Source organism: Canis lupus, chromosome 19 (assembly GCF_011100685.1).
Source record: "Canis lupus familiaris isolate Mischka breed German Shepherd chromosome 19, alternate assembly UU_Cfam_GSD_1.0, whole genome shotgun sequence".
In the NCBI taxonomy this organism is placed as follows: Eukaryota; Metazoa; Chordata; class Mammalia; order Carnivora; family Canidae; genus Canis; species Canis lupus.
The window spans coordinates 21,560,598-21,571,561 of record NC_049240.1 but is presented as its reverse complement, the minus strand read 5'-3'; the positions used below and the strand labels follow the sequence as shown (position 1 = coordinate 21,571,561).

Below are 10,964 nucleotides of genomic sequence, written 5' to 3'. Positions count from 1 at the left end.
TTAACACGGATTAAGTATGCAAATGTTAGCTTCACAACACCTACCATTATGTCTGACCAACATAGAGTTCTTTACTATTTTGGGTATAAACTAATGACTGACCATTTAAATTAAGATTTTCAAACAAAAAATATAAAGAATATGGCTTGGTATATTTGTCTTTATAATAGCACCCTGAGCAAAATTGCATAATGGTTCTTTTTTTCTGTAAAGAAAGCAAAAGAGAAAGTGTAAGGAGGAGAGGGGCAGAGGGAAAGGAAGAGAGAATACCAAGCAGGCTCCATGCTGAATATGGGTTAATATGATGACCTTGAGATCATGACCAGAGGTGAAAACCAGGAGGAGGAAATTTAACTGACATAAACACCTAGATGCCCCAATGACAATATTTCTTGAGTCAATTTAATGAATGAATTTTCATTGTATCTTCCATTGATGTCTTTTATGGGTGAATTTTTCTGTTTCTGAAAACTTGAAATATTTTTGCTTACTTCTCAGTTCAGATGTATCCAGCTGGTTTCATAAATAGTTTTGGGTTTTGGTTTTTAACTCTAGATCCTGGGAAATGGATGACCATAGTAAGAGCTGTTGATATCTTTATGTGAGAAGACCATCCAAAAAGAGTGATAAGATTATCAAAATTCAAAATTTGATTCCAATACTGGTCATTTGCCTTGCAGAGAAACCTGAGTCACAGTGGGGTGCAGAAAATCTTCAGAGAAGCCATATTCTTAAAGTATCCAACTGAGAGTCTAAACAGATAAAGTAAAAAATAATAATAATAAAAAAATAAACAGATAAAGCCACGATGAAAAAACATGGAGTCCCCCCTCTAATATTTAAAAAGATCTGTTATATAATCTAGTAATCTGAGTTTTGGCAAATATGTCTCAAAGAGTTGAAATCTGACTGTCACAGAGTTATCTGCACATGATCTGCAACATCATTCACAACACCCAAGAAAAAAAGAAAGGATTTCACTTCCATTGATGAACAAAAGGATAAAAAAATTAGTCTATCTCCACAAGGAAATATTATTTCTTATCACACTTTCCCACTAAAGTGGTAAATATTATCCCACTTTAAAAGGAAGGAAATCACAATAATAATGATAACATGGATGGGCCTGGAGGCCCTTATATTAAGAGGAATAAGCAGGTAGTGTGAGACAAATACTGAATGATACTTATGTTCCTAACCTAGGAAAGCCAATACACGGCATAAGAGAAAAGAGTAGGAGCCTGAAGGAGGGACAAAGGGGGAAATGTTGCAGGTAGGGTCCAAAGTTTCAGTGATACAAATTCAATGTGTTCTGAAATTCCATCTGCAGACAAGGGCCTGTGATAAGCAACACTGTATTATATGTTTGAAAATCATGAAGAGATTAGATGATATCAAATGCACTTAATGTCAGAAAACAAGAAAATAGCTAGCAGACACTATGTGGGGACATACCTTTCTTTAGGTGAGACAATATAGAAAGACAGAACAACACAGTCTTTGAGAGCACAAGACATGATGTTGATTATGCCAAGAGTTACATAACTGATGAATAAGGGGACTGAGACATGACGTGAGTTGGATCGCAGTGGAGAGAGGTCTGTGAATTGCCTAAGGTCCCAAAGATCATGCTCTGCACGCCTGAACCAAGGGCTGCCTCAGTCTCTTTCTCAAATCCTCCTGCCCTAAGTTCTCTGTGCATGACATTTCATAACATGGAGATGGCCTGAGCGAATAGTAAAGTACAAATCCTATCTAAATCATCCAATCCTGGTTTCAATCCCTGACCAAAAACACAAAGCAGTTGTCCCCAAGTCAAGCTCTGGAATGGCAATGGGAACCCAAAATGTGGTCAACCTCCTCAAGCATTCATACTGCCAGTTGTCTCAAGTGGAGCCTTCCTGGACACCAGGGGACTAGCCCCAATTACAAGTGGACTGCTCACAAGGTGATTCAGAACCCGGGAGCTTCCAAGCATACTGTCCCATGAGGGCTCTGCCAAGACGCAGCTTCCCTTAAACTAACCAGCCATGATGAACAGTTATTGTTAATTCATGTCATTCAGGCATGTTTTAGGTCTCAGGTTGAATGTATTTTCAGACATATTACCATATGTGTCCGATACTGTTTTTTTTCTTAATAAGGCACCATGCCCAACATAGACAAGGGCACATGACTCTAGATCAAGAGTCGCATTCTTCATCAATGAGCCATCCAGGCACTCGCCATTCTGATTCCAATTCTTAGTATTTTTGGGCCACATCCTGAAGTCAGACCGTGCCATGACACTGATTGGCCAGGCATTGATCAGCATTGTATCTCACCTGTACAAGTGAATGGCAAAGGTGTGATGATAGCAAGCTAACCATAAACTGGCCCTTTTGTCTATCTTTCATTGTCCCAGGAGTAGGCTTACAGGATTTCAGCATTACTAGCCTCACCATACAGACAAAGCCATCATGAAAGAAACTCCTCAATTCTGAGCAGATTGAGGTCATGTGCTGAGGGACAGCTCAACAATGACAGACTTCTCTTCCTGACCAGGGTTTCTAATGGTGCCTCCAAACCCTCAGAATCTGCAAACCAAACCATGGCTTGAATTGACACTATCATAGCTTTAAACGGACCATAATAATGCTTTGAACTGACCAGATCTGTGACTTAGGACTGACCAGGCTTCTGTGCACGTTCCTATTAGTGACTATGGAAAGATCTCTCCCACTACAGCTCAAGAGCTTCCCTGAGCTATATAACTACTGAAATGACCTCATAATGGTGAAAATTTTGGGATTTCCCTTGGCACAGGTTGTTCCTGATATACACACAGAAGCTAAAGCTCCTTTACACAGTAACCAATAATCCTATGACTGAGTAATCACTGCAATGTAATTCAATAATAAAAGTATGAGATTTCACACTACAAGCTTGGATTCATATCCTAGCTCCTGAATTCAGAGTTCATGAAACTCATTACTGTGCCTCTATTTATCCACCTGAGGAGGATGGAGTCAACAAAACATTACATATGTGTTTGATGAGCATTGAATGAATAAATGTATGGATAGTGATCACGAAGTCTAAGTAGAAGCTAAATATCATGTCTGAGATCTCACATTTCACAACTTCCAGAGCTGGATTAAAATCTAAGAATATGACTTCCCAGACTATTGTCTTTTACGCAAAGTGGCTTTGCCTAAATACAAGTATTTTACCTTAAAACAATGTATTATTGACAGAATTAAGGTCTCAAAAAATAAAGAAAGGGAAATTGTTTGCTACCTCCCCAAATATACTCTTGGGACCCTTGATCAAAATATACATGACTATCCTGTAGAACGTTCCAATTCTTGAGTCATGATCAGCACATCAAATGTGATGAATAGTAGTTGCAGGAAAGTAGACTCACTAGTATCAAGTCCTGTGTTTTAAAACCTATGAAACAATGTCATTATGCATTATTTATTCCTCACTCACATATACGTGCTTCAAAACTGTGCCTGAGACCTTGACATGTCCTAGAATAAACCATAGCTTAGCTTTGGACAGAGTTCTGGAGGGCAGTTCAGGAGAACTGCGTAATACTTTACATAAAAACCACTCTAATGAACTCTCCTGTTTTCTACTGGCCTTCCAAATGTAAATACTTGCCATTCTCCACTTCTGTAAGATGTCCTTTCTCTACTCATATGTGTACATCACCTATTTTTTAGTATGACTAATAAATGTTTACATGTTTATCTCTTAATCATTAATTTATTAACCAATTATCCAATCTTCAGTGCAAATAGAAAGACTGACTATTTGCAGCATAATCGAGAAAACTATCACTATACTCTCACCATGCTTACACCTGAAGAGGGGAGGAATTATTTGATTAGGGTTAGGATAAAATTGATATCTCTATAAAGTCTTATTTTGGATAATGCCCAAAGTGTAAAAGGAAATGTGTATTAGAGGACATACATTGAAACATAGACACACATATTCACAGAGTGACTTTTGGGCAACCATTCAGATGAAGGTAGCAACATGTCCCTGCAAATACAGAATTTGATCCCCAATTTGGGAGAAACAGTAAGGAAGACATTGTGAACCATTGATAAAACAATGACAAATATCCTCCATATCAACCTTTCTGGATTCACACTGAATTATTAAAATGAATAAATTGAATATATAAATTTGGACACTAACAAATCCTGAAAATAAACATAACCATATTTCCCCCTGTGAGGATCTTTGTAGTGACAAATGAGGGATGCAAGATATAATAGTGAGTAAGACATTTTTTTTTAAATGGAGGCCAAATTTTCAAGGCAACTAGTTTGGTAGAATAATCAAAAATAGAAATGAGGGACTAGAACAAATGAAAACACATAGGTAAAGTCCCCATGACAATACAGGGAGAGGAAACTTCAAACAATGAGAAAAAAAGTTTGAGAAACAGTTAAGTATCCAGTTAGTAACAAAGAGCATTCAGAAGATCTTTATGAACATACCTTCACAGCAGTAACAATTGAGTTTGCCTATTTTCAAATAAGTTAGGTAGAGAGCGGAGAACTCCCTCAATATCAACTTTGATCTACTAAGCTCAAGGGTGTCATTTGGAAAGAGAGGCACAGGTATATTTCTTGTCACCTTGGCAATGTGTGACATCATAGTCCTTTCATAGTGAATGCAGCTGCACAGCAACCAACTTCTGCTGTCTAGACGGGGGTGTATCTGGGGAGACAAGGGAGGTATTTCAGAGCAATTACTTTGTATCAGAAGCTTTTGTAGGACCCTCCAAACTATTTTCCAGAGTGGCTGTTTCAAGTTTCATTCCCATCAGTGTCATCCTTGTCATCGTTAGCTGTAAATTTAGCCATTCTCACCAGTGTGATTTGGTGCCTCATTGTGTTTTTTTTTTTTAAGATTTTATTTATTTATTTATTTATTTATTTATTTATTTATTTATTTATTATCATTTGTTTGTTTTTGTTTGTTTATGAGAGACACAAGAGAGATCGGGAGAGCACAGACACAGGCAGAGGGAGAAGGAGGCTCCACAGAGGGAGCCCAACATGAGACTGTATCCTGAGTCTCCAGAATCACACACCCTGAGCTGAAGGCAGTGCTAAACTGCTGAGCCACAGGCGCTGCCCTCATGGTGGTTTTGATTTTTATTTTACTGTTTACAAGTGAGGGAGGACATTGTTTCACATGCCTTTTGACCACATATCGTCCTCTTCCAAAAAATGCCTGCTCGTATGCTCTGCTTATTTCTCAGGTGATATTAAAATATGTCATTAAAGTTTTAAAAAGAAGAGTTGATAAAACAAGAAAATAGGTGAGATTGTAATAAACTAAAAAATAAAGGACAATTTTATCTTGAAAAAACAAACAAACAAACAAACAAACAAACAATAAACAAACGAATCAAGAATGGAAAACCTTGAGTTGCTATGCAATGTTCCCCCTGGCTGGAGTTTTCTGTTATTTCCATCAGGAAATGTTCTGGTCACCTGTTCTTCCAAATGATGCCCCAAGGAAGGTCCTGCTGCACAGATTCTCAAGGGTCTCTGCCTGGGTGGTGTTGCCCTAACCTTGTCAGGAGGCCAGGCACATTATAAGCTGTTTGTTCCTTAAAACCCCTTATGCCTTTTTTCGGTCTGAGTGGAAAGAAGGCCACACCTCCATCTCCAGGCCTGGAGATGTGTGATGTGGTGATTAACAAACCTGCAGTCTCCGATGGTGCCTGCCTACCCCAATTGTCCCCTAGGGTATCTGGCGGGGGGGACACTGAAATGAGCAATGTTTAGGTTTCCTCAGAGTCTTAGCCACTCTTCTCACCTCCTCTTCCTGGATGAAGGGAAGTTTTGTCCCTTTCTGTGCTTGCTGGGCACCGTAAGTGAACATTCAATCAGCCCAATGGATACCTGCTCTGCCTAAGAGGAAGATGTAGGCTGTGTTCCAGTCCCTTGTATGGACCCAACATGGACTGCAGTTCAGGCCCAGCCTGGGAACCTGGTTGACGGCACCACAAGCTAAGCATGCTCCAACTCTTGCTGATCTAAACCAATTGCCCTGAACCAATACATGGGAACTCTGTTGGCTCAGGCACCCAGTCCTTCTGGCCTCCAGGAAATTGAGACCCCACTCAATTACCTGTGGTTCCTTTCCTTTTTACCAATGAGCTCTTTCAGCCAGGGAAGTCTATTGAGGAGCAGATTTCTAAAGTACCATATTTTGAACTTCAGTGTTCTTTAACTATCCTGCAGCTGGCTAACACATGAACCCACCCCCAACCTGCCCATTATTCTCCCATATATCACTTATGTTTTATTTCTCCATACTCCACCATGCATGTTTTCAACTTTTTATTTGCAGAGACAGCCGTTCTTGCTTATATCTCAGCTTGAATTCAATGTTGTTTGGGATGGCTTGAAAGTTATGTAGGTAAATTTAGGGGACAAGCTGACAGGAATTATACTCCACAATCTTACATCCCTTTGAAAATTAGATTTTTAATGGACCTAATCCAAACTGATTCAGGAGGTTAGCCTATGAAACTGGCTTTCTTTCATTTTTTTTTAAAAAAATATTTATTTATTTATATTTATGAAAGACTCCCAGGGAGGGAGAAAGAGGCAGAGACACAGGAGGAGGGAGAAGCAGGCTCCATTCTGGGGGCCTGATGTGGGACTTGATCCCGGGACTCCAGGTTCATGCCCTGGGCCAAAGGCAGGAGCCAAACTGCTGAGCCACCCAGGGATCCCCTGAAACTGGCTTTCCCCCAAGGTATTCCAGTATGTTTTGCAAATAAATTCAGCTTTATTTAGGATTACTGAAACTAGAGACAGCTAAGCAGTCACTCTTAAAGGAATGAAAAAGAAACTTCAATTTAAACCATACAAAGAAATACTATTCTGTAATAAAAAGCAATTAAGCTCCTAGAGAGCCTATGTGTTTCAGTGTGTTAAGCTTCTGACTCTTGATTATGCCTCAGGTTCATGACCTCTGGTTCATGAGATCAGGCTTCGTGACAGCCATGTGCTGTGCCTGGAGCCTGCTTAAGATCCTCTCTCTCTCTTCCTCTGCTTTCCCCATACATTGCAGTCTATCCCTCTAAAAATATTAATATAAAAATATTTGACCTATTAAGCCACAAAAAGACATGGATGAATGTTAAATAATAGATAAAATTGAAAAATGTAGGGACTTCAAAAACAACAACACTTTTTATGGCTCCATTTCTGAAAAAAGATCTATATGGATGACAAAAGCTAAATGGTTGCTAAGATTTCTACAGAAAGTGCAACAGCATGAATAGTTGAATAATGGGAATTAAGGCAGTGAAACTACAATGCACATGGTGCATGAATGATATTCATTTGTCAAACCCTGCACTATTGGCACAATACAGAGCTGACCTTCATAGAAATGGTAGGCTTCAATGAAAAACAAAATCACTCCACTGATTTCTTCTTCATGACAAATGTTCCACAATGATGCAAGTTTTAATAATTGTGGCAAATCTGTGCCAGGGAATAGGGATATAGGGATACAGTTTATACTACTTGTTCAAGTATTCTGAGTTATTCTAAATAATAAATTATATTCACTAGAAAGTAATGGCCTCAATTTTTGCTAAGATTTAACAACCAACTAATACTCAAATGGTGGCTGCAAAATATCTATCATGGAATGAGATCAAATATGAGTTGGAAATTAAATTTTACTAGTGTGGTTATAAACTAATGAATCGTCATAAAATTAAAATATACACACATGAAACAAAAATAAGATGCCTTGTTCTGTTGCTCTTAATTATGCCATACTGAGTAAACTAGGATAATAATTCATTTTATTATGTTTAAGACAGGAAGAGAGAGAAGGAAAAGAGGAAGGGCAGAAGGAAAAAGAGAACATCTTAGCAGCTGCCATAGCCAATACGGAGTCCGACATAGGACTGGATTTCAAGACCCGTAGATCATGACCTGAGTAAAAATCAATAAACACTTAACTGACAAAGCCATCCAGGTACCCCTTGAATAATTAATCTTGAATCAACTAACTGAATGAATCTCCACGGAATCTTCAATTGAATCATTTGTATAGTATGTCCTTTGTTATCGCAAGATACAGAATTCCTTGGCCCACATCCCCAAGGAGATAACAGATCTCTTTGAACTTTAGGAATGTTGTCCCAAAAAGTGGAGTTTCACTTACAATCTGTCAAGTATCCTGTGGGGTCTTAAGTAGCTAACTGAGTACAGAGCATGATACATCCTAAGTGTATTAGGACTCTGGACTTGCAGTTGTCACCAAATTTCAAACAGCTCTGGTAAATATTGTGTTCTACATACACAGTCTGGAAAATTTGGGACTGACCAGATCGCTTCTCTGTCTCATCCACACTAGGAACCTAAATAGCAAAAATGGTGTTTGACCTTCTTATCATCCATCTCTTGCTCTCCCTCCCTCTCCTTCCACCACTCACCCCAATTCCAAATCGTCTTTTTTCTTAATGCCTCATCTTTTCAGGCCCTCTCCCCTGTATCATGGGAGTATGGTGCCACTTCTCAGCTCCCCAGTGTAAAATTTCTTGTACACCCTTCCTTCAGGGCATCCCATGTCACAGGTTGGGCTATTTTAATGGTGGTTGTTTGTTGTCAAGATAGAACAGTCAAGGACTGTCTAAGGGACAAATAATACTCTGACTAGGAAAATAATGAGAGGAATTATTGGTTGCCTCTTTAGGATGCTTGCTCAAGGTACTGTTATGAATTTCTACTAGTAGGAAAATCTAGATTATCTGCTGGTATCCTTGGAGGGTTGCTGATAACTTCACAACAGAGTCCAAGTTTATCTGTAGTCAGTCCATTGCCAATTTGTGACTTCCATTCACAGTCCCTGATGGTCCTTTTCTCACTTGCGAGGGGTTGACATATTCAGAGAAAACAAGAGATCCCATGCTTTGCTGCTGCACATGGTCTAGTCATCTTCATATTCAACTGAAGTATAAGATCTTCTTGACCATTCATGTCATGTGAGAACATCTCTATTAAAACTGTTAAGTCTCCATATAGAAGACAAAGGATCAGGGCTATGACCATTATGAAATTAAACAAACAAAAAGAAAAGTTAAGAATGAAAAAAATTTACCTCATACTGGGGAACTGCATTTTCTCAACCTAGACCAATATATTTGTTCCTGGAAGCCATGAAAATCAGCCTGAAAAAAAATCAACCTGAAAGCTAGACAGGTTATTCCTATGGCACTGCACATCCTGTTCTGCCCTGTGATTTTATTGGTCCCAGAAGAGAAGGTGTTAACAATGATAGATATGACACTACGCACCCATTAAGAAATCTAGGGCAATGTGACAGTCCGTCACTATTCATGACAATAGGATTTGATGGATCCATATTCCATGTCGGACATATATTGTATCATCAGTAACATGTGACCAATTACCAAAATTGGAGGTCGCTGGTATACAGGCTTTCCGATTTGTGCAATCTTCACACATGGGAATATTTTTCCAATCTTTGGCATAATGGGTAATTCCCCTGAGTACTGTGCCTTAAAAAAAAATTGTGGTCTTATTTGGGAACTCACATATAAGTTGGAAATTCCAGCGTTGGTGATTCATTTCATTAGATGAAATCCACACTTCCCTGAGGGATTTACCACGAGTTTCCCTAGTGGATGACATGTCCAGCAGTCAGAAAGACAGGGAGTCATGGCACCTGTTTGGCTATGTTCTGACCTAACAATGATTATAATTAGCATAAAAAGTATAAGAGAAGATAAGGAGTGAAAGGGGAGATCTGGGTGAAGGGCCAAAAGGGATCTGTGGAAAGAGAAGAATTATTTTTACTGAGTGGATAGAAAACGGAGAAAGATTTAGATAAGAATCTTGGACATTATCTTGGGTGGAAGCTGCCCACTATCTATCATCATTTGCCTATCTTAGAAGTCTTGTATCAACTGCCTTTTCCAAAGACTGACTGTTTCAAAAGATCTCTGAGGAGGTTGAGAGCCTTATTATTTTGTCTAATTCTGAAATTTTTTTTTAATTTATTTTTTATTGGTGTTCAATTTACTAACATACAGAATAACCCCCAGTGCCCATCACCCATTCACTCCCACCCCCCGCCCTCCTCCCCTTCTACCACCCCTAGTTCGTTTCCCAGAGTTAGCAGTCTTTACGTTCTGTCTCCCTTTCTGATATTTCCCACACATTTCTTCCCCCTTCCCTTATATTCCCTTTCACTATTATTTATATTCCCCAAATGAATGAGAACATATAATGTTTGTCCTTCTTCGACTGACTTACTTCACTCAGCATAATACCCTCCAGTTCCATCCACGTTGAAGCAAATGGTGGGTATTTGTCATTTCTAATAGCTGAGTAATATTCCATTGTATACATAAACCACATCTTCTTTATCCATTCATCTTTCGTTGGACACCGAGGCTCCTTCCACAGTTTGGCTATCGTGGCCATTGCTGCTATAAACATCGGGGTGCAGGGGTCCCGGCGTTTCATTGCATTTGTATCATTGGGGTAAATCCCCAACAGTGCAATTGCTGGGTCGTAGGGCAGGTCTATTTTTAACTGTTTGAGGAACCTCCACACAGTTTTCCAGAGTGGCTGCACCAGTTCACATTCCCACCAACAGTGTATGAGGGTTCCCTTTTCTCCGCATCCTCTCCAACATTTGTTGTTTCCTGCCTTGTTAATTTTCCCCATTCTCACTGGTGTGAGGTGGTATCTCATGGTGGTTTTGATTTGTATTTCCCTGATGGCAAGTGATGCAGAGCATTTTCTCATGTGCATGTTGGCCATGTCTATGTCTTCCTCTGTGAGATTTCTGTTCATGTCTTTTGCCCATTTCATGATTGGATTGTTTGTTTCTTTGGTGTTGAGTTTGATAAGTTCTTTATAGATCTTGGAAACCAGCTCTTTATCTGA

The 10,964-nt window shown here is 39.2% G+C and overlaps 1 long non-coding RNA gene across 1 annotated transcript; it reads right to left on the bottom strand.

The window, feature by feature from the left end:
- LOC102156891 lies at positions 1 to 9,704 on the bottom strand. Its single transcript, XR_005374002.1, has 3 exons — positions 9,605 to 9,704; positions 4,500 to 4,722; positions 1 to 752 (listed from the first exon to the last, which is right to left on the bottom strand). It is a non-coding gene; the product is annotated as an uncharacterized LOC102156891 (long non-coding RNA).
- Positions 9,705 to 10,964: the final 1,260 nt, after the last annotated feature.